This window comes from Thunnus maccoyii, chromosome 24 (genome assembly GCF_910596095.1).
Source record: "Thunnus maccoyii chromosome 24, fThuMac1.1, whole genome shotgun sequence".
NCBI lineage: Eukaryota > Metazoa > Chordata > Actinopteri > Scombriformes > Scombridae > Thunnus > Thunnus maccoyii.
The window spans coordinates 17,914,511-17,933,464 of NC_056556.1; the positions used below are offsets into that span (position 1 = coordinate 17,914,511).

Genomic DNA, 18,954 nt, shown 5'->3' on the forward strand with positions numbered 1-18,954 from the left:
AAAGTGAAAAAGCTTACAGCACATGGTATTCCCAGGCGGTCTCCCATCCAAGTACTAACCAGGCCCGACCCTGCTTAGCTTCCGACATCAGACGAGCTCGTGCGTGTTCAGGGTGGGATGACCGTAAGCTGCCCAAGGTACCACGCATGGGCCTTTTAAGCTGTCCAAGGTACCACGCATGGGCCTTTTAGGGATGTCGCTCGTCAGACGCGCCTTCAACGCCCAGGCGGCAGCTGCGGGGAGAGCGTTCCGATCCATTCCTCCGTCGGAGAAATACCAGAGTGGGACTCCCGCGCACAGTTCTGCACAGACACGGAGGAAAACAAGAGAGAGGATCCCTACGTTAAACACGGCGGGCGGGCGCTTGTGGAGAAAAGTGAAAAAGCTTACAGCACCTGGTATTCCCAGGCGGTCTCCCATCCAAGTACTAACCAGGCCCGACCCTGCTTAGCTTCCGAGATCAGACGAGATCGGGCGTGTTCAGGGTGGTATGGCCGTAAGCTGTCCAAGGTACCACGCATGGGCCTTTTAGGGATGTCGCTCGTCAGACGCGCCTTCAACGCCCAGGCGGCAGCTGCGGGGAGAGCGTTCCGATCCATTCCTCCGTCGGAGAAATACCAGAGAGTGGGACTCCCGCGCACAGTTCTGCACAGACACGGAGGAAAACAAGAGAGAGGATCCCTACGTTAAACACGGCGGGCGGGCGCTTGTGGAGAAAAGTGAAAAAGCTTACAGCACCTGGTATTCCCAGGCGGTCTCCCATCCAAGTACTAACCAGGCCCGACCCTGCTTGGCTTCCGAGATCAGACGAGATCGGGCGTGTTCAGGGTGGTATGGCCGTAAGCTGTCCAAGGTACCACGCATGGGCCTTTTAAGCTGTCCAAGGTACCACGCATGGGCCTTTTAGGGATGTCGCTCGTCAGACGCGCCTTCAAGGCCCAGGCGGCAGCTGCGGGGAGAGCCTTCCGATCCATTCCTCCGTCGGAGAAATACCAGAGAGTGGGACTCCCGCGCACAGTTCTGCACAGACACGGAGGAAAACAAGAGAGAGGATCCCTACGTTATACACGGCGGGCGGGCGCTTGTGGAGAAAAGTGAAAAAGCTTACAGCACCTGGTATTCCCAGGCGGTCTCCCATCCAAGTACTAACCAGGCCCGACCCTGCTTAGCTTCCGAGATCAGACGAGATCGGGCTTGTTCAGGGTGGTATGGCCGTAAGCTGTCCAAGGTACCACGCATGGGCCTTTTAAGCTGTCCAAGGTACCACGCATGGGCCTTTTAAGCTGTCCAAGGTACCACGCATGGGCCTTTTAGGGATGTCGCTCGTCAGATGCGCCTTCAACACCCAGGCGGCAGCTGCGGGGAGAGCGTTCCGATACATTCCTCCGTTGGAGAAATACCAGAGTGGGACTCCCGCGCACAGTTCTGCACAGACACGGAGGAAAACAAGAGAGAGGATCCCTACGTTAAACACGGCGGGCGGGCGCTTGTGGAGAAAAGTGAAAAAGCTTACAGCACCTGGTATTCCCAGGCGGTCTCCCATCCAAGTACTAACCAGGCCCGACCCTGCTTAGCTTCCGAGATCAGACGAGATTGGGCGTGTTCAGGGTGGTATGGCCGTAAGCTGTCCAAGGTACCACGCATGGGCCTTTTAGGGATGTCGCTCGTCAGACGCGCCTTCAACGCCCAGGCGGCAGCTGCGGGGAGAGCGTTCCGATCCATTTCTCCGACGGAGAAATACCAGAGAGTGGGACTCCCGCGCACAGTTCTGCACAGACACGGAGGAAAACAAGAGAGAGGATCCCTACGTTAAACACGGCGGGCGGGTGCTTGTGGAGAAAAGTGAAAAAGCTTACAGCACCTGGTATTCCCAGGCGGTCTCCCATGCAAGTACTAACCAGGCCCCACCCTGCTTAGCTTCCGAGATCAGACGAGATCCGGCGTGTTCAGGGTGGTATGGCCGTAAGCTGTCCAAGGTACCACGCATGGGCCTTTTAAGCTGTCCAAGGTACCACGCATGGGCCTTTTAGGGATGTCGCTCGTCAGACGCGCCTTCAACACCCAGGCGGCAGCTGCGGGGAGAGCGTTCCGATCCATTCCTCTGTCGGAGAAATACTAGAGAGTGGGACTCCCGCGCACAGTTCTGCACAGACACGGAGGAAAACAAGAGAGAGGATCCCTACGTTAAACACGGCGGGCGGGCGCTTGTGGAGAAAAGTGAAAAAGCTTACAGCACATGGTATTCCCAGGCGGTCTCCCATCCAAGTACTAACCAGGCCCGACCCTGCTTAGCTTCCGACATCAGACGAGCTCGTGCGTGTTCAGGGTGGGATGACCGTAAGCTGCCCAAGGTACCACGCATGGGCCTTTTAAGCTGTCCAAGGTACCACGCATGGGCCTTTTAGGGATGTCGCTCGTCAGACGCGCCTTCAACGCCCAGGCGGCAGCTGCGGGGAGAGCGTTCCGATCCATTCCTCCGTCGGAGAAATACCAGAGTGGGACTCCCGCGCACAGTTCTGCACAGACACGGAGGAAAACAAGAGAGAGGATCCCTACGTTAAACACGGCGGGCGGGCGCTTGTGGAGAAAAGTGAAAAAGCTTACAGCACCTGGTATTCCCAGGCTGTCTCCCATCCAAGTACTAACCAGGCCCGACCCTGCTTAGCTTCCGAGATCAGACGAGATCGGGCGTGTTCAGGGTGGTATGGCCGTAAGCTGTCCAAGGTACCACGCATGGGCCTTTTAGGGATGTCGCTCGTCAGACGCGCCTTCAACGCCCAGGCGGCAGCTGCGGGGAGAGCGTTCCGATCCATTCCTCCGTCGGAGAAATACCAGAGAGTGGGACTCCCGCGCACAGTTCTGCACAGACACGGAGGAAAACAAGAGAGAGGATCCCTACGTTAAACACGGCGGGCGGGCGCTTGTGGAGAAAAGTGAAAAAGCTTACAGCACCTGGTATTCCCAGGCGGTCTCCCATCCAAGTACTAACCAGGCCCGACCCTGCTTAGCTTCCGAGATCAGACGAGATCGGGCGTGTTCAGGGTGGTATGGCCGTAAGCTGTCCAAGGTACCACGCATGGGCCTTTTAGGGATGTCGCTCGTCAGACGCGCCTTCAACGCCCAGGCGGCAGCTGCGGGGGAGAGCGTTCCGATCCATTCCTCCGTCGGAGAAATACCAGAGTGGGACTCCCGCGCACAGTTCTGCACAGACACGGAGGAAAACAAGAGAGAGGATCCCTACGTTAAACACGGCGGGCGGGCGCTTGTGGAGAAAAGTGAAAAAGCTTACAGCACATGGTATTCCCAGGCGGTCTCCCATCCAAGTACTAACCAGGCCCGACCCTGCTTAGCTTCCGAGATCAGATGAGATCGGGCGTGTTCAGGGTGGTATGGCCGTAAGCTGTCCAAGGTACCACGCATGGGCCTTTTAGGGATGTCGCTCGTCAGACGCGCCTTCAACGCCCAGGCGGCAGCTGCGGGGAGAGCGTTCCGATCCATTCCTCCGTCGGAGAAATACCAGAGAGTGGGACTCCCGCGCACAGTTCTGCACAGACACGGAGGAAAACAAGAGAGAGGATCCCTACGTTAAACACGGCGGGCGGGCGCTTGTGGAGAAAAGTGAAAAAGCTTACAGCACCTGGTATTCCCAGGCGGTCTCCCATCCAAGTACTAACCAGGCCCGACCCTGCTTAGCTTCCAAGATCAGACGAGATCGGGCGTGTTCAGGGTGGTATGGCCGTAAGCTGTCCAAGGTACCACGCATGGGCCTTTTAAGCTGTCCAAGGTACCACGCATGGGCCTTTTAGGGATGTCGCTCCTCAGACGCGCCTTCAACGCCCAGGCGGCAGCTGCGCGGAGAGCGTTCCGATCCATTCCTCCGTCGGAGAAATACCAGAGTGGGACTCCCGCGCACAGTTCTGCACAGACACGGAGGAAAACAAGAGAGAGGATCCCTACGTTAAACACGGCGGGCGGGCGCTTGTGGAGAAAAGTGAAAAAGCTTACAGCACCTGGTATTCCCAGGCGGTCTCCCATCCAAGTACTAACCAGGCCCGACCCTGCTTAGCTTCCGAGATCAGACGAGATCGGGCGTGTTCAGGGTGGTATGGCCGTAAGCTGTCCAAGGTACCACGCATGGGCCTTTTAGGGATGTCGCTCGTCAGACGCGCCTTCAACGCCCAGGCGGCAGCTGCGGGGAGAGCGTTCCGATCCATTCCTCCGTCGGAGAAATACCAGAGTGGGACTCCCGCGCACAGTTCTGCACAGACACGGAGGAAAACAAGAGAGAGGATCCCTACGTTAAACACGGCGGGCGGGCGCTTGTGGAGAAAAGTGAAAAAGCTTACAGCACCTGGTATTCCCAGGCGGTCTCCCATCCAAGTACTAACCAGGCCCTACCCTGCTTAGCTTCCGAGATCAGACGAGATCGGGCGTGTTCAGGGTGGTATGGCCGTAAGCTGTCCAAGGTACCACGCATGGGCCTTTTAAGCTGTCCAAGGTACCACGCATGGGCCTTTTAGGGATGTCGCTCGTCAGACGCGCCTTCAACGCCCAGGCGGCAGCTGCGGGGAGAGCGTTCCGATCCATTCCTCCGTCGGAGAAATACCAGAGAGTGGGACTCCCGCGCACAGTTCTGCACAGACACGGAGGAAAACAAGAGAGAGGATCCCTACGTTAAACACGGCGGGCGGGCGCTTGTGGAGAAAAGTGAAAAAGCTTACAGCACCTGGTATTCCCAGGCGGTCTCCCATCCAAGTACTAACCAGGCCCGACCCTGCTTAGCTTCCGAGATCAGACGAGATCGGGCGTGTTCAGGGTGGTATGGCCGTAAGCTGTCCAAGGTACCACGCATGGGCCTTTTAAGCTGTCCAAGGTACCACGCATGGGCCTTTTAGGGATGTCGCTCGTCAGACGCGCCTTCAACGCCCAGGCGGCAGCTGCGGGGAGAGCGTTCCGATCCATTCCTCCGTCGGAGAAATACCAGAGTGGGACTCCCGCGCACAGTTCTGCACAGACACGGAGGAAAACAAGAGAGAGGATCCCTACGTTAAACACGGCGGGCGGGCGCTTGTGGAGAAAAGTGAAAAAGCTTACAGCACCTGGTATTCCCAGGCGGTCTCCCATCCAAGTACTAACCAGGCCCGACCCTGCTTAGCTTCCGAGATCAGATGAGATCGGGCGTGTTCAGGGTGGTATGGCCGTAAGCTGTCCAAGGTACCACGCATGGGCCTTTTAAGCTGTCCAAGGTACCACGCATGGGCCTTTTAGGGATGTCGCTCGTCAGACGCGCCTTCAACGCCCAGGCGGCAGCTGCGGGGAGAGCGTTCCGATCCATTCCTCCGTCGGAGAAATACCAGAGAGTGGGACTCCCGCGCACAGTTCTGCACAGACACGGAGGAAAACAAGAGAGAGGATCCCTACGTTAAACACGGCGGGCGGGCGCTTGTGGAGAAAAGTGAAAAAGCTTACAGCACCTGGTATTCCCAGGCGGTCTCCCATCCAAGTACTAACCAGGCCCGACCCTGCTTAGCTTCCGAGATCAGACGAGATCGGGCGTGTTCAGGGTGGTATGGCCGTAAGCTGTCCAAGGTACCACGCATGGGCCTTTTAAGCTGTCCAAGGTACCACGCATGGGCCTTTTAGGGATGTCGCTCGTCAGATGCGCCTTCAACACCCAGGCGGCAGCTGCGGGGAGAGTGTTCCGATACATTCCTCCGTTGGAGAAATACCAGAGTGGGACTCCCGCGCACAGTTCTGCACAGACACGGAGGAAAACAAGAGAGAGGATCCCTACGTTAAACACGGCGGGCGGGCGCTTGTGGAGAAAAGTGAGAAAGCTTACAGCACCTGGTATTCCCAGGCGGTCTCCCATCCAAGTACTAACCAGGCCCGACACTGCTTAGCTTCCGAGATCAGACGAGATCGGGCGTGTTCAGGGTGGTATGGCCGTAAGCTGTCCAAGGTACCACGCATGGGCCTTTTAGGGATGTCGCTCGTCAGACGCGCCTTCAACGCCCAGGCGGCAGCTGCGGGGAGAGCGTTCCGATCCATTCCTCCGTCGGAGAAATACCAGAGAGTGGAACTCCCGCGCACAGTTCTGCACAGACACGGAGGAAAACAAGAGAGAGGATCCCTACGTTAAACACGGCGGGCGGGCGCTTGTGGAGAAAAGTGAAAAAGCTTACAGCACCTGGTATTCCCAGGCGGTCTCCCATCCAAGTACTAACCAGGCCCGACCCTGCTTGGCTTCCGAGATCAGACGAGATCGGGCGTGTTCAGGGTGGTATGGCCGTAAGCTGTCCAAGGTACCACGCATGGGCCTTTTAAGCTGTCCAAGGTACCACGCATGGGCCTTTTAGGGATGTCGCTCGTCAGACGCGCCTTCAAGGCCCAGGCGGCAGCTGCGGGGAGAGCCTTCCGATCCATTCCTCCGTCGGAGAAATACCAGAGAGTGGGACTCCCGCGCACAGTTCTGCACAGACACGGAGGAAAACAAGAGAGAGGATCCCTACGTTATACACGGCGGGCGGGCGCTTGTGGAGAAAAGTGAAAAAGCTTACAGCACCTGGTATTCCCAGGCGGTCTCCCATCCAAGTACTAACCAGGCCCGACCCTGCTTAGCTTCCGAGATCAGACGAGATCGGGCTTGTTCAGGGTGGTATGGCCGTAAGCTGTCCAAGGCACCACGCATGGGCCTTTTAAGCTGTCCAAGGTACCACGCATGGGCCTTTTAAGCTGTCCAAGGTACCACGCATGGGCCTTTTAGGGATGTCGCTCGTCAGATGCGCCTTCAACACCCAGGCGGCAGCTGCGGGGAGAGCGTTCCGATACATTCCTCCGTTGGAGAAATACCAGAGTGGGACTCCCGCGCACAGTTCTGCACAGACACGGAGGAAAACAAGAGAGAGGATCCCTACGTTAAACACGGCGGGCGGGCGCTTGTGGAGAAAAGTGAGAAAGCTTACAGCACCTGGTATTCCCAGGCGGTCTCCCATCCAAGTACTAACCAGGCCCGACCCTGCTTAGCTTCCGAGATCAGACGAGATCGGGCGTGTTCAGGGTGGTATGGCCGTAAGCTGTCCAAGGTACCACGCATGGGCCTTTTAGGGATGTCGCTCGTCAGACGCGCCTTCAACGCCCAGGCGGCAGCTGCGGGGAGAGCGTTCCGATCCATTCCTCCGTCGGAGAAATACCAGAGAGTGGAACTCCCGCGCACAGTTCTGCACAGACACGGAGGAAAACAAGAGAGAGGATCCCTACGTTAAACACGGCGGGCGGGCGCTTGTGGAGAAAAGTGAAAAAGCTTACAGCACCTGGTATTCCCAGGCGGTCTCCCATCCAAGTACTAACCAGGCCCGACCCTGCTTGGCTTCCGAGATCAGACGAGATCGGGCGTGTTCAGGGTGGTATGGCCGTAAGCTGTCCAAGGTACCACGCATGGGCCTTTTAAGCTGTCCAAGGTACCACGCATGGGCCTTTTAGGGATGTCGCTCGTCAGACGCGCCTTCAAGGCCCAGGCGGCAGCTGCGGGGAGAGCCTTCCGATCCATTCCTCCGTCGGAGAAATACCAGAGAGTGGGACTCCCGCGCACAGTTCTGCACAGACACGGAGGAAAACAAGAGAGAGGATCCCTACGTTATACACGGCGGGCGGGCGCTTGTGGAGAAAAGTGAAAAAGCTTACAGCACCTGGTATTCCCAGGCTGTCTCCCATCCAAGTACTAACCAGGCCCGACCCTGCTTAGCTTCCGAGATCAGACGAGATCGGGCTTGTTCAGGGTGGTATGGCCGTAAGCTGTCCAAGGTACCACGCATGGGCCTTTTAAGCTGTCCAAGGTACCACGCATGGGCCTTTTAAGCTGTCCAAGGTACCACGCATGGGCCTTTTAGGGATGTCGCTCGTCAGATGCGCCTTCAACACCCAGGCGGCAGCTGCGGGGAGAGCGTTCCGATACATTCCTCCGTTGGAGAAATACCAGAGTGGGACTCCCGCGCACAGTTCTGCACAGACACGGAGGAAAACAAGAGAGAGGATCCCTACGTTAAACACGGCGGGCGGGCGCTTGTGGAGAAAAGTGAAAAAGCTTACAGCACCTGGTATTCCCAGGCGGTCTCCCATCCAAGTACTAACCAGGCCCGACCCTGCTTAGCTTCCGAGATCAGACGAGATTGGGCGTGTTCAGGGTGGTATGGCCGTAAGCTGTCCAAGGTACCACGCATGGGCCTTTTAGGGATGTCGCTCGTCAGACGCGCCTTCAACGCCCAGGCGGCAGCTGCGGGGAGAGCGTTCCGATCCATTTCTCCGTCGGAGAAATACCAGAGAGTGGGACTCCCGCGCACAGTTCTGCACAGACACGGAGGAAAACAAGAGAGAGGATCCCTACGTTAAACACGGCGGGCGGGTGCTTGTGGAGAAAAGTGAAAAAGCTTACAGCACCTGGTATTCCCAGGCGGTCTCCCATGCAAGTACTAACCAGGCCCCACCCTGCTTAGCTTCCGAGATCAGACGAGATCCGGCGTGTTCAGGGTGGTATGGCCGTAAGCTGTCCAAGGTACCACGCATGGGCCTTTTAAGCTGTCCAAGGTACCACGCATGGGCCTTTTAGGGATGTCGCTCGTCAGACGCGCCTTCAACACCCAGGCGGCAGCTGCGGGGAGAGCGTTCCGATCCATTCCTCTGTCGGAGAAATACTAGAGAGTGGGACTCCCGCGCACAGTTCTGCACAGACACGGAGGAAAACAAGAGAGAGGATCCCTACGTTAAACACGGCGGGCGGGCGCTTGTGGAGAAAAGTGAAAAAGCTTACAGCACATGGTATTCCCAGGCGGTCTCCCATCCAAGTACTAACCAGGCCCGACCCTGCTTAGCTTCCGACATCAGACGAGCTCGTGCGTGTTCAGGGTGGGATGACCGTAAGCTGCCCAAGGTACCACGCATGGGCCTTTTAAGCTGTCCAAGGTACCACGCATGGGCCTTTTAGGGATGTCGCTCGTCAGACGCGCCTTCAACGCCCAGGCGGCAGCTGCGGGGAGAGCGTTCCGATCCATTCCTCCGTCGGAGAAATACCAGAGTGGGACTCCCGCGCACAGTTCTGCACAGACACGGAGGAAAACAAGAGAGAGGATCCCTACGTTAAACACGGCGGGCGGGCGCTTGTGGAGAAAAGTGAAAAAGCTTACAGCACCTGGTATTCCCAGGCGGTCTCCCATGCAAGTACTAACCAGGCCCGACCCTGCTTAGCTTCCGAGATCAGACGAGATCGGGCGTGTTCAGGTGGTATGGCCGTAAGCTGTCCAAGGTACCACGCATGGGCCTTTTAAGCTGTCCAAGGTACCACGCATGGGCCTTTTAGGGATGTCGCTCGTCAGACGCGCCTTCAAGGCTCAGGCGGCAGCTGCGGGGAGAGCGTTCCGATCCATTCCTCCGTCGGAGAAATACCAGAGAGTGGGACTCCCGCGCACAGTTCTGCACAGACACGGAGGAAAACAAGAGAGAGGATCCCTACGTTAAACACGGCGGGCGGGCGCTTGTGGAGAAAAGTGAAAAAGCTTACAGCACCTGGTATTCCCAGGCGGTCTCCCATCCAAGTACTAACCAGGCCCGACCCTGCTTAGCTTCCGAGATCAGACGAGATCGGGCGTGTTCAGGGTGGTATGGCCGTAAGCTGTCCAAGGTACCACGCATGGGCCTTTTAAGCTGTCCAAGGTACCACGCATGGGCCTTTTAGGGATGTCGCTCGTCAGACGCGCCTTCAACACCCAGGCGGCAGCTGCGGGGAGAGCGTTCCGATCCATTCCTCCGTCGGAGAAATACCAGAGAGTGGGACTCCCGCGCACAGTTCTGCACAGACACGGAGGAAAACAAGAGAGAGGATCCCTACGTTAAACACGGCGGGCGGGCGCTTGTGGAGAAAAGTGAAAAAGCTTACAGCACATGGTATTCCCAGGCGGTCTCCCATCCAAGTACTAACCAGGCCCGACCCTGCTTACCTTCCGAGATCAGACGAGATCAGGGGTGTTCAGGGTGGTATGGCCGTAAGCTGTCCAAGGTACCACGCATGGGCCTTTTAGGGATGTCGCTCGTCAGACGCGCCTTCAACGCCCAGGCGGCAGCTGCGGGGAGAGCGTTCCGATCCATTCCTCCGTCGGAGAAATACCAGAGAGTGGGACTCCCGTGCACAGTTCTGCACAGACACGGAGGAAAACAAGAGAGAGGATCCCTACGTTAAACACGGCGGGCGGGCGCTTGTGGAGAAAAGTGAGAAAGCTTACAGCACCTGGTATTCCCAGGCGGTCTCCCATCCAAGTACTAACCAGGCCCCACCCTGCTTAGCTTCCGAGATCAGACGAGATCCGGCGTGTTCAGGGTGGTATGGCCGTAAGCTGTCCAAGGTACCACGCATGGGCCTTTTAAGCTGTCCAAGGTACCACGCATGGGCCTTTTAGGGATGTCGCTCGTCAGACGCGCCTTCAACACCCAGGCGGCAGCTGCGGGGAGAGCGTTCCGATCCATTCCTCTGTCGGAGAAATACCAGAGAGTGGGACTCCCACGCACAGTTCTGCACAGACACGGAGGAAAACAAGAGAGAGGATCCCTACGTTAAACACGGCGGGCGGGCGCTTGTGGAGAAAAGTGAAAAAGCTTACAGCACATGGTATTCCCAGGCGGTCTCCCATCCAAGTACTAACCAGGCCCGACCCTGCTTAGCTTCCGAGATCAGACGAGATCGGGCGTGTTCAGGGTGGGATGGCCGTAAGCTGTCCAAGGTACCACGCATGGGCCTTTTAAGCTGTCCAAGGTACCACGCATGGGCCTTTTAGGGATGTCGCTCGTCAGACGCGCCTTCAACGCCCAGGCGGCAGCTGCGGGGAGAGCGTTCCGATCCATTCCTCCGTCGGAGAAATACCAGAGAGTGGGACTCCCGCGCACAGTTCTGCACAGACACGGAGGAAAACAAGAGAGAGGATCCCTACGTTAAACACGGCGGGCGGGCGCTTGTGGAGAAAAGTGAAAAAGCTTACATCACCTGGTATTCCCAGGCGGTCTCCCATCCAAGTACTAACCAGGCCCGACCCTGCTTAGCTTCCGAGATCAGACGAGATCGGGCATGTTCAGGGTGGTATGGCCGTAAGCTGTCCAAGGTACCACGCATGGGCCTTTTAGGGATGTCGCTCGTCAGACGCGCCTTCAACGCCCAGGCGGCAGCTGCGGGGAGAGCGTTCCGATCCATTCCTCCGTCGGAGAAATACCAGAGAGTGGGACTCCCGCGCACAGTTCTGCACAGACACGGAGGAAAACAAGAGAGAGGATCCCTACGTTAAACACGGCGGGCGGGCGCTTGTGGAGAAAAGTGAAAAAGCTTACAGCACCTGGTATTCCCAGGCGGTCTCCCATCCAAGTACTAACCAGGCCCTACCCTGCTTAACTTCCGAGATCAGACGAGATCGGGCGTGTTCAGGGTGGTATGGCCGTAAGCTGTCCAAGGTACCACGCATGGGCCTTTTAAGCTGTCCAAGGTACCACGCATGGGCCTTTTAGGGATGTCGCTCGTCAGACGCGCCTTCAACGCCCAGGCGGCAGCTGCGGGGAGAGCGTTCCGATCCATTCCTCCGTCGGAGAAATACCATAGTGGGACTCCCGCGCACAGTTCTGCACAGACACGGAGGAAAACAAGAGAGAGGATCCCTACGTTAAACACGGCGGGCGGGCGCTTGTGGAGAAAAGTGAAAAAGCTTACAGCACCTGGTATTCCCAGGCGGTCTCCCATCCAAGTACTAACCAGGCCCGACCCTGCTTAGCTTCCGAGATCAGACGAGATCGGGCGTGTTCAGGGTGGTATGGCCGTAAGCTGTCCAAGGTACCACGCATGGGCCTTTTAGGGATGTCGCTCGTCAGACGCGCCTTCAACGCCCAGGCGGCAGCTGCGGGGAGAGCGTTCCGATCCATTCCTCCGTCGGAGAAATACCAGAGAGTGGGACTCCCGCGCACAGTTCTGCACAGACACGGAGGAAAACAAGAGAGAGGATCCCTACGTTAAACACGGCGGGCGGGCGCTTGTGGAGAAAAGTGAAAAAGCTTACAGCACCTGGTATTCCCAGGCGGTCTCCCATCCAAGTACTAACCAGGCCCTACCCTGCTTAGCTTCCGAGATCAAACGAGATCTGGCGTGTTCAGGGTGGTATGCCCGTAAGCTGTCCAAGGTACCACGCATGGGCCTTTTAAGCTGTCCAAGGTACCACGCATGGGCCTTTTAGGGATGTCGCTCGTCAGACGCGCCTTCAACGCCCAGGCGGCAGCTGCGGGGAGAGCGTTCCGATCCATTCCTCCGTCGGAGAAATACCAGAGTGGGACTCCCGCGCACAGTTCTGCACAGACACGGAGGAAAACAAGAGAGAGGATCCCTACGTTAAACACGGCGGGCGGGCGCTTGTGGAGAAAAGTGAAAAAGCTTACATCACCTGGTATTCCCAGGCGGTCTCCCATCCAAGTACTAACCAGGCCCGACCCTGCTTAGCTTCCGAGATCAGACGAGATCGGTCGTGTTCAGGGTGGTATGGCCGTCAGCTGTCCAACGTACCATGCATGGGCCTTTTAAGCTGTCCAAGGTACCACGCATGGGCCTTTTAGGGATGTCGCTCGTCAGACGCGCCTTCAACGCCCAGGCGGCAGCTGCGGGGAGAGCCTTCCGATCCATTCCTCCGTCGGAGAAATACCAGAGAGTGGGACTCCCGCGCACAGTTCTGCACAGACACGGAGGAAAACAAGAGAGAGGATCCCTACGTTAAACACGGCGGGCGGGCGCTTGTGGAGAAAAGTGAAAAAGCTTACAGCACCTGGTATTCCCAGGCGGTCTCCCATCCAAGTACTAACCAGGCCCTACCCTGCTTAGCTTCCGAGATCAGACGAGATCGGGCGTGTTCAGGGTGGTATGGCCGTAAGCTGTCCAACGTACCACGCATGGGCCTTTTAGGGATGTCGCTCGTCAGACGCGCCTTCAACGCCCAGGCGGCAGCTGCGGGGAGAGCGTTCCGATCCATTCCTCCGTCGGAGAAATACCAGAGAGTGGGACTCCCGCGCACAGTTCTGCACAGACACGGAGGAAAACAAGAGAGAGGATCCCTACGTTAAACACGGCGGGCGGGCGCTTGTGGAGAAAAGTGAAAAAGCTTACAGCACCTGGTATTCCCAGGCGGTCTCCCATCCAAGTACTAACCAGGCCCTACCCTGCTTAGCTTCCGAGATCAGACGAGATCGGGCGTGTTCAGGGTGGTATGGCCGTAAGCTGTCCAAGGTACCACGCATGGGCCTTTTAAGCTGTCCAAGGTACCACGCATGGGCCTTTTAGGGATGTCGCTCGTCAGACGCGCCTTCAAGGCCCAGGCGGCAGCTGCGGGGAGAGCGTTCCGATCCATTCCTCCGTCGGAGAAATACCATAGTGGGACTCCCGCGCACAGTTCTGCACAGACACGGAGGAAAACAAGAGAGAGGATCCCTACGTTAAACACGGCGGGCGGGCGCTTGTGGAGAAAAGTGAAAAAGCTTACAGCACCTGGTATTCCCAGGCGGTCTCCCATCCAAGTACTAACCAGGCCCGACCCTGCTTAGCTTCCGAGATCAGACGAGATCGGGCGTGTTCAGGGTGGTATGGCCGTAAGCTGTCCAAGGTACCACGCATGGGCCTTTTAGGGATGTCGCTCGTCAGACGCGCCTTCAACGCCCAGGCGGCAGCTGCGGGGAGAGCGTTCCGATCCATTCCTCCGTCGGAGAAATACCAGAGAGTGGGACTCCCGCGCACAGTTCTGCACAGACACGGAGGAAAACAAGAGAGAGGATCCCTACGTTAAACACGGCGGGCGGGCGCTTGTGGAGAAAAGTGAAAAAGCTTACAGCACCTGGTATTCCCAGGCGGTCTCCCATCCAAGTACTAACCAGGCCCTACCCTGCTTAGCTTCCGAGATCAGACGAGATCTGGCGTGTTCAGGGTGGTATGGCCGTAAGCTGTCCAAGGTACCACGCATGGGCCTTTTAAGCTGTCCAAGGTACCACGCATGGGCCTTTTAGGGATGTCGCTCGTCAGACGCGCCTTCAACGCCCAGGCGGCAGCTGCGGGGAGAGCGTTCCGATCCATTCCTCCGTCGGAGAAATACCAGAGTGGGACTCCCGCGCACAGTTCTGCACAGACACGGAGGAAAACAAGAGAGAGGATCCCTACGTTAAACACGGCGGGCGGGCGCTTGTGGAGAAAAGTGAAAAAGCTTACAGCACCTGGTATTCCCAGGCGGTCTCCCATCCAAGTACTAACCAGGCCCTACCCTGCTTAGCTTCCGAGATCAGACGAGATCTGGCGTGTTCAGGGTGGTATGGCCGTAAGCTGTCCAAGGTACCACGCATGGGCCTTTTAAGCTGTCCAAGGTACCACGCATGGGCCTTTTAGGGATGTCGCTCGTCAGACGCGCCTTCAACGCCCAGGCGGCAGCTGCGGGGAGAGCGTTCCGATCCATTCCTCCGTCGGAGAAATACCAGAGTGGGACTCCCGCGCACAGTTCTGCACAGACACGGAGGAAACAAGAGAGAGGATCCCTACGTTAAACACGGCGGGCGGGCGCTTGTGGAGAAAAGTGAAAAAGCTTACAGCACCTGGTATTCCCAGGCGGTCTCCCATCCAAGTACTAACCAGGCCCGACCCTGCTTAGCTTCCGAGATCAGACGAGATCGGTCGTGTTCAGGGTGGTATGGCCGTAAGCTGTCCAACGTACCACGCATGGGCCTTTTAAGCTGTCCAAGGTACCACGCATGGGCCTTTTAGGGATGTCGCTCGTCAGACGCGCCTTCAAGGCCCAGGCGGCAGCTGCGGGGGAGAGCGTTCCGATCCATTCCTCCGTCGGAGAAATACCAGAGAGTGGGACTCCCGCGCACAGTTCTGCACAGACACGGAGGAAAACAAGAGAGAGGATCCCTACGTTAAACACGGCGGGCGGGCGCTTGTGGAGAAAAGTGAGAAAGCTTACAGCACCTGGTATTCCCAGGCGGTCTCCCATCCAAGTACTAACCAGGCCCCACCCTGCTTAGCTTCCGAGATCAGACGAGATCGGGCGTGTTCAGGGTGGTATGGCCGTAAGCTGTCCAAGGTACCACGCATGGGCCTTTTAAGCTGTCCAAGGTACCACGCATGGGCCTTTTAGGGATGTCGCTCGTCAGACGCGCCTTCAACACCCAGGCGGCAGCTGCGGGGAGAGCGTTCCGATCCATTCCTCTGTCGGAGAAATACCAGAGAGTGGGACTCCCACGCACAGTTCTGCACAGACACGGAGGAAAACAAGAGAGAGGATCCCTACGTTAAACACGGCGGGCGGGCGCTTGTGGAGAAAAGTGAAAAAGCTTACAACACATGGTATTCCCAGGCGGTCTCCCATCCAAGTACTAACCAGGCCCGACCCTGCTTAGCTTCCGAGATCAGACGAGATCGGGCGTGTTCAGGGTGGGATGGCCGTAAGCTGTCCAAGGTACCACGCATGGGCCTTTTAAGCTGTCCAAGGTACCACGCATGGGCCTTTTAGGGATGTCGCTCGTCAGACGCGCCTTCAACGCCCAGGCGGCAGCTGCGGGGAGAGCGTTCCGATCCATTCCTCCGTCGGAGAAATACCAGAGAGTGGGACTCCCGCGCACAGTTCTGCACAGACACGGAGGAAAACAAGAGAGAGGATCCCTACGTTAAACACGGCGGGCGGGCGCTTGTGGAGAAAAGTGAAAAAGCTTACAGCACCTGGTATTCCCAGGCGGTCTCCCATGCAAGTACTAACCAAGCCCTACCCTGCTTAGCTTCCGAGATCAGACGAGATCTGGCGTGTTCAGGGTGGTATGCCCGTAAGCTGTCCAAGGTACCACGCATGGGCCTTTTAAGCTGTCCAAGGTACCACGCATGGGCCTTTTAGGGATGTCGCTCGTCAGACGCGCCTTCAACGCCCAGGCGGCAGCTGCGGGGAGAGCGTTCCGATCCATTCCTCCGTCGGAGAAATACCATAGTGGGACTCCCGCGCACAGTTCTGCACAGACACGGAGGAAAACAAGAGAGAGGATCCCTACGTTAAACACGGCGGGCGGGCGCTTGTGGAGAAAAGTGAAAAAGCTTACAGCACCTGGTATTCCCAGGCGGTCTCCCATCCAAGTACTAACCAGGCCCTACCCTGCTTAGCTTCCGAGATCAGACGAGATCTGGCGTGTTCAGGGTGGTATGGCCGTAAGCTGTCCAAGGTACCACGCATGGGCCTTTTAAGCTGTCCAAGGTACCACGCATGGGCCTTTTAGGGATGTCGCTCGTCAGACGCGCCTTCAACGCCCAGGCGGCAGCTGCGGGGAGAGCGTTCCGATCCATTCCTCCGTCGGAGAAATACCAGAGTGGGACTCCCGCGCACAGTTCTGCACAGACACGGAGGAAACAAGAGAGAGGATCCCTACGTTAAACACGGCGGGCGGGCGCTTGTGGAGAAAAGTGAAAAAGCTTACAGCACCTGGTATTCCCAGGCGGTCTCCCATCCAAGTACTAACCAGGCCCGACCCTGCTTAGCTTCCGAGATCAGACGAGATCGGTCGTGTTCAGGGTGGTATGGCCGTAAGCTGTCCAACGTACCACGCATGGGCCTTTTAAGCTGTCCAAGGTACCACGCATGGGCCTTTTAGGGATGTCGCTCGTCAGACGCGCCTTCAAGGCCCAGGCGGCAGCTGCGGGGAGAGCGTTCCGATCCATTCCTCCGTCGGAGAAATACCAGAGAGTGGGACTCCCGCGCACAGTTCTGCACAGACACGGAGGAAAACAAGAGAGAGGATCCCTACGTTAAACACGGCGGGCGGGCGCTTGTGGAGAAAAGTGAGAAAGCTTACAGCACCTGGTATTCCCAGGCGGTCTCCCATCCAAGTACTAACCAGGCCCCACCCTGCTTAGCTTCCGAGATCAGACGAGATCCGGCGTGTTCAGGGTGGTATGGCCGTAAGCTGTCCAAGGTACCACGCATGGGCCTTTTAAGCTGTCCAAGGTACCACGCATGGGCCTTTTAGGGATGTCGCTCGTCAGACGCGCCTTCAACACCCAGGCGGCAGCTGCGGGGAGAGCGTTCCGATCCATTCCTCTGTCGGAGAAATACCAGAGAGTGGGACTCCCACGCACAGTTCTGCACAGACACGGAGGAAAACAAGAGAGAGGATCCCTACGTTAAACACGGCGGGCGGGCGCTTGTGGAGAAAAGTGAAAAAGCTTACAGCACATGGTATTCCCAGGCGGTCTCCCATCCAAGTACTAACCAGGCCCGACCCTGCTTAGCTTCCGAGATCAGACGAGATCGGGCGTGTTCAGGGTGGGATGGCCGTAAGCTGTCCAAGGTACCACGCATGGGCCTTTTAAGCTGTCCAAGGTACCACGCATGGGCCTTTTAGGGATGTCGCTCGTCAGACGCGCCTTCAACGCCCAGGCGGCAGCTGCGGGGAGAGCGTTCCGATCCATTCCTCCGTCGGAGAAATACCAGAGAGTGGGACTCCCGCGCACAGTTCTGCACAGACACGGAGGAAAACAAGAGAGAGGATCCCTACGTTAAACACGGCGGGCGGGCGCTTGTGGAGAAAAGTGAAAAAGCTTACAGCACCTGGTATTCCCAGGCGGTCTCCCATGCAAGTACTAACCAGGCCCTACCCTGCTTAGCTTCCGAGATCAGACGAGATCTGGCGTGTTCAGGGTGGTATGCCCGTAAGCTGTCCAAGGTACCACGCATGGGCCTTTTAAGCTGTCCAAGGTACCACGCATGGGCCTTTTAGGGATGTCGCTCGTCAGACGCGCCTTCAACGCCCAGGCGGCAGCTGCGGGGAGAGCGTTCCGATCCATTCCTCCGTCGGAGAAATACCATAGTGGGACTCCCGCGCACAGTTCTGCACAGACACGGAGGAAAACAAGAGAGAGGATCCCTACGTTAAACACGGCGGGCGGGCGCTTGTGGAGAAAGGTGAAAAAGCTTACAGCACCTGGTATTCCCAGGCGGTCTCCCATCCAAGTACTAACCAGGCCCGACCCTGCTTAGCTTCCGAGATCAGACGAGATCGGGCGTGTTCAGGGTGGTATGGCCGTAAGCTGTCCAAGGTACCACGCATGGGCCTTTTAGGGATGTCGCTCGTCAGACGCGCCTTCAACGCCCAGGCGGCAGCTGCGGGGAGAGCGTTCCGATCCATTCCTCCGTCGGAGAAATACCAGAGAGTGGGACTCCCGCGCACAGTTCTGCACAGACACGGAGGAAAACAAGAGAGAGGATCCCTACGTTAAACACGGCGGGCGGGCGCTCGTGGAGAAAAGTGAAAAAGCTTACAGCACCTGGTATTCCCAGGCGGTCTCCCATCCAAGTACTAACCAGGCCCGACCCTGCTTAGCTTCCGAGATCAGACGAGATCGGGCGTGTTCAGGGTGGTATGGCCGTCAGCTGTCCAAGGTACCACGCATGGGCCTTTTAAGCTGTCCAAGGTACCACGCATGGGCCTTTTAGGGATGTCGCTCGTCAGACGCGCCTTCAACGCCCAGGCGGCAGCTGCGGGGAGAGCGTTCCGATCCATTCCTCCGTCGGAGAAATACCATAGTGGGACTCCCGCGCACAGTTCTGCACAGACACGGAGGAAAACAAGAGAGAGGATCCCTACGTTAAACACGGCGGGCGGGCGCTTGTGGAGAAAGGTGAAAAAGCTTACAGCACCTGGTATTCCCAGGCGGTCTCCCATCCAAGTACTAACCAGGCCCGACCCTGCTTAGCTTCCGAGATCAGGCGTGTTCAGGGTGGTATGGCCGTAAGCTGTCCAAGGTACCACGCATGGGCCTTTTAGGGATGTCGCTCGTCAGACGCGCCTTCAACGCCCAGGCGGCAGCTGCGGGGAGAGCGTTCCGATCCATTCCTCCGTCGGAGAAATACCAGAGAGTGGGACTCCCGC

At 57.6% G+C, this 18,954-nt stretch overlaps 48 non-coding genes and 4 pseudogenes across 48 annotated transcripts; all 52 read right to left on the reverse strand.

Annotated features, from left to right (window-relative positions):
• Positions 1 to 10: 10 nt before the first annotated feature.
• On the reverse strand, positions 11 to 129 carry LOC121892928 (annotated as a pseudogene).
• Positions 130 to 383: 254 nt separating this feature from the next.
• Positions 384 to 502, reverse strand: LOC121893199. The gene has a single exon (XR_006095112.1). It is a non-coding gene; the product is annotated as a 5S ribosomal RNA (ribosomal RNA).
• Positions 503 to 726: 224 nt separating this feature from the next.
• On the reverse strand, positions 727 to 845 carry LOC121893379. Its single transcript, XR_006095286.1, has one exon. It is a non-coding gene; the product is annotated as a 5S ribosomal RNA (ribosomal RNA).
• A 256-nt stretch (positions 846 to 1,101) lies between these two features.
• Positions 1,102 to 1,220, reverse strand: LOC121892584. The gene has a single exon (XR_006094558.1). It is a non-coding gene; the product is annotated as a 5S ribosomal RNA (ribosomal RNA).
• Positions 1,221 to 1,506: 286 nt separating this feature from the next.
• On the reverse strand, positions 1,507 to 1,625 carry LOC121892709. Its single transcript, XR_006094677.1, has one exon. It is a non-coding gene; the product is annotated as a 5S ribosomal RNA (ribosomal RNA).
• A 224-nt stretch (positions 1,626 to 1,849) lies between these two features.
• On the reverse strand, positions 1,850 to 1,968 carry LOC121892803. The gene has a single exon (XR_006094768.1). It is a non-coding gene; the product is annotated as a 5S ribosomal RNA (ribosomal RNA).
• A 256-nt stretch (positions 1,969 to 2,224) lies between these two features.
• LOC121892929 lies at positions 2,225 to 2,343 on the reverse strand (annotated as a pseudogene).
• A 254-nt stretch (positions 2,344 to 2,597) lies between these two features.
• On the reverse strand, positions 2,598 to 2,716 carry LOC121892771. The gene has a single exon (XR_006094737.1). It is a non-coding gene; the product is annotated as a 5S ribosomal RNA (ribosomal RNA).
• Positions 2,717 to 2,940: 224 nt separating this feature from the next.
• LOC121893202 lies at positions 2,941 to 3,059 on the reverse strand. Its single transcript, XR_006095114.1, has one exon. It is a non-coding gene; the product is annotated as a 5S ribosomal RNA (ribosomal RNA).
• A 223-nt stretch (positions 3,060 to 3,282) lies between these two features.
• Positions 3,283 to 3,401, reverse strand: LOC121892520. Its single transcript, XR_006094493.1, has one exon. It is a non-coding gene; the product is annotated as a 5S ribosomal RNA (ribosomal RNA).
• A 224-nt stretch (positions 3,402 to 3,625) lies between these two features.
• LOC121892488 lies at positions 3,626 to 3,744 on the reverse strand. The gene has a single exon (XR_006094463.1). It is a non-coding gene; the product is annotated as a 5S ribosomal RNA (ribosomal RNA).
• Positions 3,745 to 3,998: 254 nt separating this feature from the next.
• Positions 3,999 to 4,117, reverse strand: LOC121893203. The gene has a single exon (XR_006095115.1). It is a non-coding gene; the product is annotated as a 5S ribosomal RNA (ribosomal RNA).
• Positions 4,118 to 4,339: 222 nt separating this feature from the next.
• LOC121893283 lies at positions 4,340 to 4,458 on the reverse strand. Its single transcript, XR_006095194.1, has one exon. It is a non-coding gene; the product is annotated as a 5S ribosomal RNA (ribosomal RNA).
• Positions 4,459 to 4,714: 256 nt separating this feature from the next.
• Positions 4,715 to 4,833, reverse strand: LOC121893204. The gene has a single exon (XR_006095116.1). It is a non-coding gene; the product is annotated as a 5S ribosomal RNA (ribosomal RNA).
• Positions 4,834 to 5,087: 254 nt separating this feature from the next.
• LOC121893010 lies at positions 5,088 to 5,206 on the reverse strand. The gene has a single exon (XR_006094925.1). It is a non-coding gene; the product is annotated as a 5S ribosomal RNA (ribosomal RNA).
• A 256-nt stretch (positions 5,207 to 5,462) lies between these two features.
• LOC121893205 lies at positions 5,463 to 5,581 on the reverse strand. Its single transcript, XR_006095117.1, has one exon. It is a non-coding gene; the product is annotated as a 5S ribosomal RNA (ribosomal RNA).
• Positions 5,582 to 5,835: 254 nt separating this feature from the next.
• On the reverse strand, positions 5,836 to 5,954 carry LOC121892597. The gene has a single exon (XR_006094571.1). It is a non-coding gene; the product is annotated as a 5S ribosomal RNA (ribosomal RNA).
• A 224-nt stretch (positions 5,955 to 6,178) lies between these two features.
• Positions 6,179 to 6,297, reverse strand: LOC121893380. The gene has a single exon (XR_006095287.1). It is a non-coding gene; the product is annotated as a 5S ribosomal RNA (ribosomal RNA).
• A 256-nt stretch (positions 6,298 to 6,553) lies between these two features.
• On the reverse strand, positions 6,554 to 6,672 carry LOC121892585. The gene has a single exon (XR_006094559.1). It is a non-coding gene; the product is annotated as a 5S ribosomal RNA (ribosomal RNA).
• A 286-nt stretch (positions 6,673 to 6,958) lies between these two features.
• On the reverse strand, positions 6,959 to 7,077 carry LOC121893206. The gene has a single exon (XR_006095118.1). It is a non-coding gene; the product is annotated as a 5S ribosomal RNA (ribosomal RNA).
• A 224-nt stretch (positions 7,078 to 7,301) lies between these two features.
• On the reverse strand, positions 7,302 to 7,420 carry LOC121893381. The gene has a single exon (XR_006095288.1). It is a non-coding gene; the product is annotated as a 5S ribosomal RNA (ribosomal RNA).
• A 256-nt stretch (positions 7,421 to 7,676) lies between these two features.
• LOC121892849 lies at positions 7,677 to 7,795 on the reverse strand. The gene has a single exon (XR_006094813.1). It is a non-coding gene; the product is annotated as a 5S ribosomal RNA (ribosomal RNA).
• A 286-nt stretch (positions 7,796 to 8,081) lies between these two features.
• LOC121892710 lies at positions 8,082 to 8,200 on the reverse strand. The gene has a single exon (XR_006094678.1). It is a non-coding gene; the product is annotated as a 5S ribosomal RNA (ribosomal RNA).
• A 224-nt stretch (positions 8,201 to 8,424) lies between these two features.
• LOC121892805 lies at positions 8,425 to 8,543 on the reverse strand. Its single transcript, XR_006094770.1, has one exon. It is a non-coding gene; the product is annotated as a 5S ribosomal RNA (ribosomal RNA).
• Positions 8,544 to 8,799: 256 nt separating this feature from the next.
• LOC121892930 lies at positions 8,800 to 8,918 on the reverse strand (annotated as a pseudogene).
• A 254-nt stretch (positions 8,919 to 9,172) lies between these two features.
• LOC121892853 lies at positions 9,173 to 9,290 on the reverse strand. The gene has a single exon (XR_006094817.1). It is a non-coding gene; the product is annotated as a 5S ribosomal RNA (ribosomal RNA).
• A 256-nt stretch (positions 9,291 to 9,546) lies between these two features.
• LOC121893207 lies at positions 9,547 to 9,665 on the reverse strand. The gene has a single exon (XR_006095119.1). It is a non-coding gene; the product is annotated as a 5S ribosomal RNA (ribosomal RNA).
• A 256-nt stretch (positions 9,666 to 9,921) lies between these two features.
• LOC121892848 lies at positions 9,922 to 10,040 on the reverse strand. Its single transcript, XR_006094812.1, has one exon. It is a non-coding gene; the product is annotated as a 5S ribosomal RNA (ribosomal RNA).
• Positions 10,041 to 10,264: 224 nt separating this feature from the next.
• Positions 10,265 to 10,383, reverse strand: LOC121892745. Its single transcript, XR_006094712.1, has one exon. It is a non-coding gene; the product is annotated as a 5S ribosomal RNA (ribosomal RNA).
• Positions 10,384 to 10,639: 256 nt separating this feature from the next.
• Positions 10,640 to 10,758, reverse strand: LOC121892796. Its single transcript, XR_006094761.1, has one exon. It is a non-coding gene; the product is annotated as a 5S ribosomal RNA (ribosomal RNA).
• Positions 10,759 to 11,014: 256 nt separating this feature from the next.
• LOC121892768 lies at positions 11,015 to 11,133 on the reverse strand. The gene has a single exon (XR_006094734.1). It is a non-coding gene; the product is annotated as a 5S ribosomal RNA (ribosomal RNA).
• A 224-nt stretch (positions 11,134 to 11,357) lies between these two features.
• On the reverse strand, positions 11,358 to 11,476 carry LOC121892437. Its single transcript, XR_006094413.1, has one exon. It is a non-coding gene; the product is annotated as a 5S ribosomal RNA (ribosomal RNA).
• A 254-nt stretch (positions 11,477 to 11,730) lies between these two features.
• On the reverse strand, positions 11,731 to 11,849 carry LOC121893208. Its single transcript, XR_006095120.1, has one exon. It is a non-coding gene; the product is annotated as a 5S ribosomal RNA (ribosomal RNA).
• A 224-nt stretch (positions 11,850 to 12,073) lies between these two features.
• Positions 12,074 to 12,192, reverse strand: LOC121892824. The gene has a single exon (XR_006094789.1). It is a non-coding gene; the product is annotated as a 5S ribosomal RNA (ribosomal RNA).
• Positions 12,193 to 12,446: 254 nt separating this feature from the next.
• On the reverse strand, positions 12,447 to 12,565 carry LOC121892852. Its single transcript, XR_006094816.1, has one exon. It is a non-coding gene; the product is annotated as a 5S ribosomal RNA (ribosomal RNA).
• A 256-nt stretch (positions 12,566 to 12,821) lies between these two features.
• LOC121893295 lies at positions 12,822 to 12,940 on the reverse strand. Its single transcript, XR_006095205.1, has one exon. It is a non-coding gene; the product is annotated as a 5S ribosomal RNA (ribosomal RNA).
• A 224-nt stretch (positions 12,941 to 13,164) lies between these two features.
• On the reverse strand, positions 13,165 to 13,283 carry LOC121893306. Its single transcript, XR_006095216.1, has one exon. It is a non-coding gene; the product is annotated as a 5S ribosomal RNA (ribosomal RNA).
• Positions 13,284 to 13,537: 254 nt separating this feature from the next.
• LOC121893209 lies at positions 13,538 to 13,656 on the reverse strand. The gene has a single exon (XR_006095121.1). It is a non-coding gene; the product is annotated as a 5S ribosomal RNA (ribosomal RNA).
• Positions 13,657 to 13,880: 224 nt separating this feature from the next.
• LOC121892507 lies at positions 13,881 to 13,999 on the reverse strand. Its single transcript, XR_006094481.1, has one exon. It is a non-coding gene; the product is annotated as a 5S ribosomal RNA (ribosomal RNA).
• Positions 14,000 to 14,253: 254 nt separating this feature from the next.
• Positions 14,254 to 14,372, reverse strand: LOC121892508. Its single transcript, XR_006094482.1, has one exon. It is a non-coding gene; the product is annotated as a 5S ribosomal RNA (ribosomal RNA).
• A 253-nt stretch (positions 14,373 to 14,625) lies between these two features.
• LOC121892573 lies at positions 14,626 to 14,744 on the reverse strand. The gene has a single exon (XR_006094548.1). It is a non-coding gene; the product is annotated as a 5S ribosomal RNA (ribosomal RNA).
• Positions 14,745 to 15,001: 257 nt separating this feature from the next.
• LOC121893320 lies at positions 15,002 to 15,120 on the reverse strand. Its single transcript, XR_006095228.1, has one exon. It is a non-coding gene; the product is annotated as a 5S ribosomal RNA (ribosomal RNA).
• A 256-nt stretch (positions 15,121 to 15,376) lies between these two features.
• LOC121892841 lies at positions 15,377 to 15,495 on the reverse strand. Its single transcript, XR_006094805.1, has one exon. It is a non-coding gene; the product is annotated as a 5S ribosomal RNA (ribosomal RNA).
• Positions 15,496 to 15,751: 256 nt separating this feature from the next.
• Positions 15,752 to 15,870, reverse strand: LOC121892869. The gene has a single exon (XR_006094832.1). It is a non-coding gene; the product is annotated as a 5S ribosomal RNA (ribosomal RNA).
• A 254-nt stretch (positions 15,871 to 16,124) lies between these two features.
• LOC121892509 lies at positions 16,125 to 16,243 on the reverse strand. Its single transcript, XR_006094483.1, has one exon. It is a non-coding gene; the product is annotated as a 5S ribosomal RNA (ribosomal RNA).
• A 253-nt stretch (positions 16,244 to 16,496) lies between these two features.
• On the reverse strand, positions 16,497 to 16,615 carry LOC121892574. Its single transcript, XR_006094549.1, has one exon. It is a non-coding gene; the product is annotated as a 5S ribosomal RNA (ribosomal RNA).
• A 256-nt stretch (positions 16,616 to 16,871) lies between these two features.
• Positions 16,872 to 16,990, reverse strand: LOC121892746. Its single transcript, XR_006094713.1, has one exon. It is a non-coding gene; the product is annotated as a 5S ribosomal RNA (ribosomal RNA).
• A 256-nt stretch (positions 16,991 to 17,246) lies between these two features.
• Positions 17,247 to 17,365, reverse strand: LOC121892797. Its single transcript, XR_006094762.1, has one exon. It is a non-coding gene; the product is annotated as a 5S ribosomal RNA (ribosomal RNA).
• A 256-nt stretch (positions 17,366 to 17,621) lies between these two features.
• On the reverse strand, positions 17,622 to 17,740 carry LOC121892847. The gene has a single exon (XR_006094811.1). It is a non-coding gene; the product is annotated as a 5S ribosomal RNA (ribosomal RNA).
• A 254-nt stretch (positions 17,741 to 17,994) lies between these two features.
• LOC121893210 lies at positions 17,995 to 18,113 on the reverse strand. The gene has a single exon (XR_006095122.1). It is a non-coding gene; the product is annotated as a 5S ribosomal RNA (ribosomal RNA).
• Positions 18,114 to 18,337: 224 nt separating this feature from the next.
• LOC121892472 lies at positions 18,338 to 18,456 on the reverse strand. The gene has a single exon (XR_006094447.1). It is a non-coding gene; the product is annotated as a 5S ribosomal RNA (ribosomal RNA).
• Positions 18,457 to 18,710: 254 nt separating this feature from the next.
• LOC121892907 lies at positions 18,711 to 18,819 on the reverse strand (annotated as a pseudogene).
• Between the last annotated feature and the right edge of the window lie 135 nt (positions 18,820 to 18,954).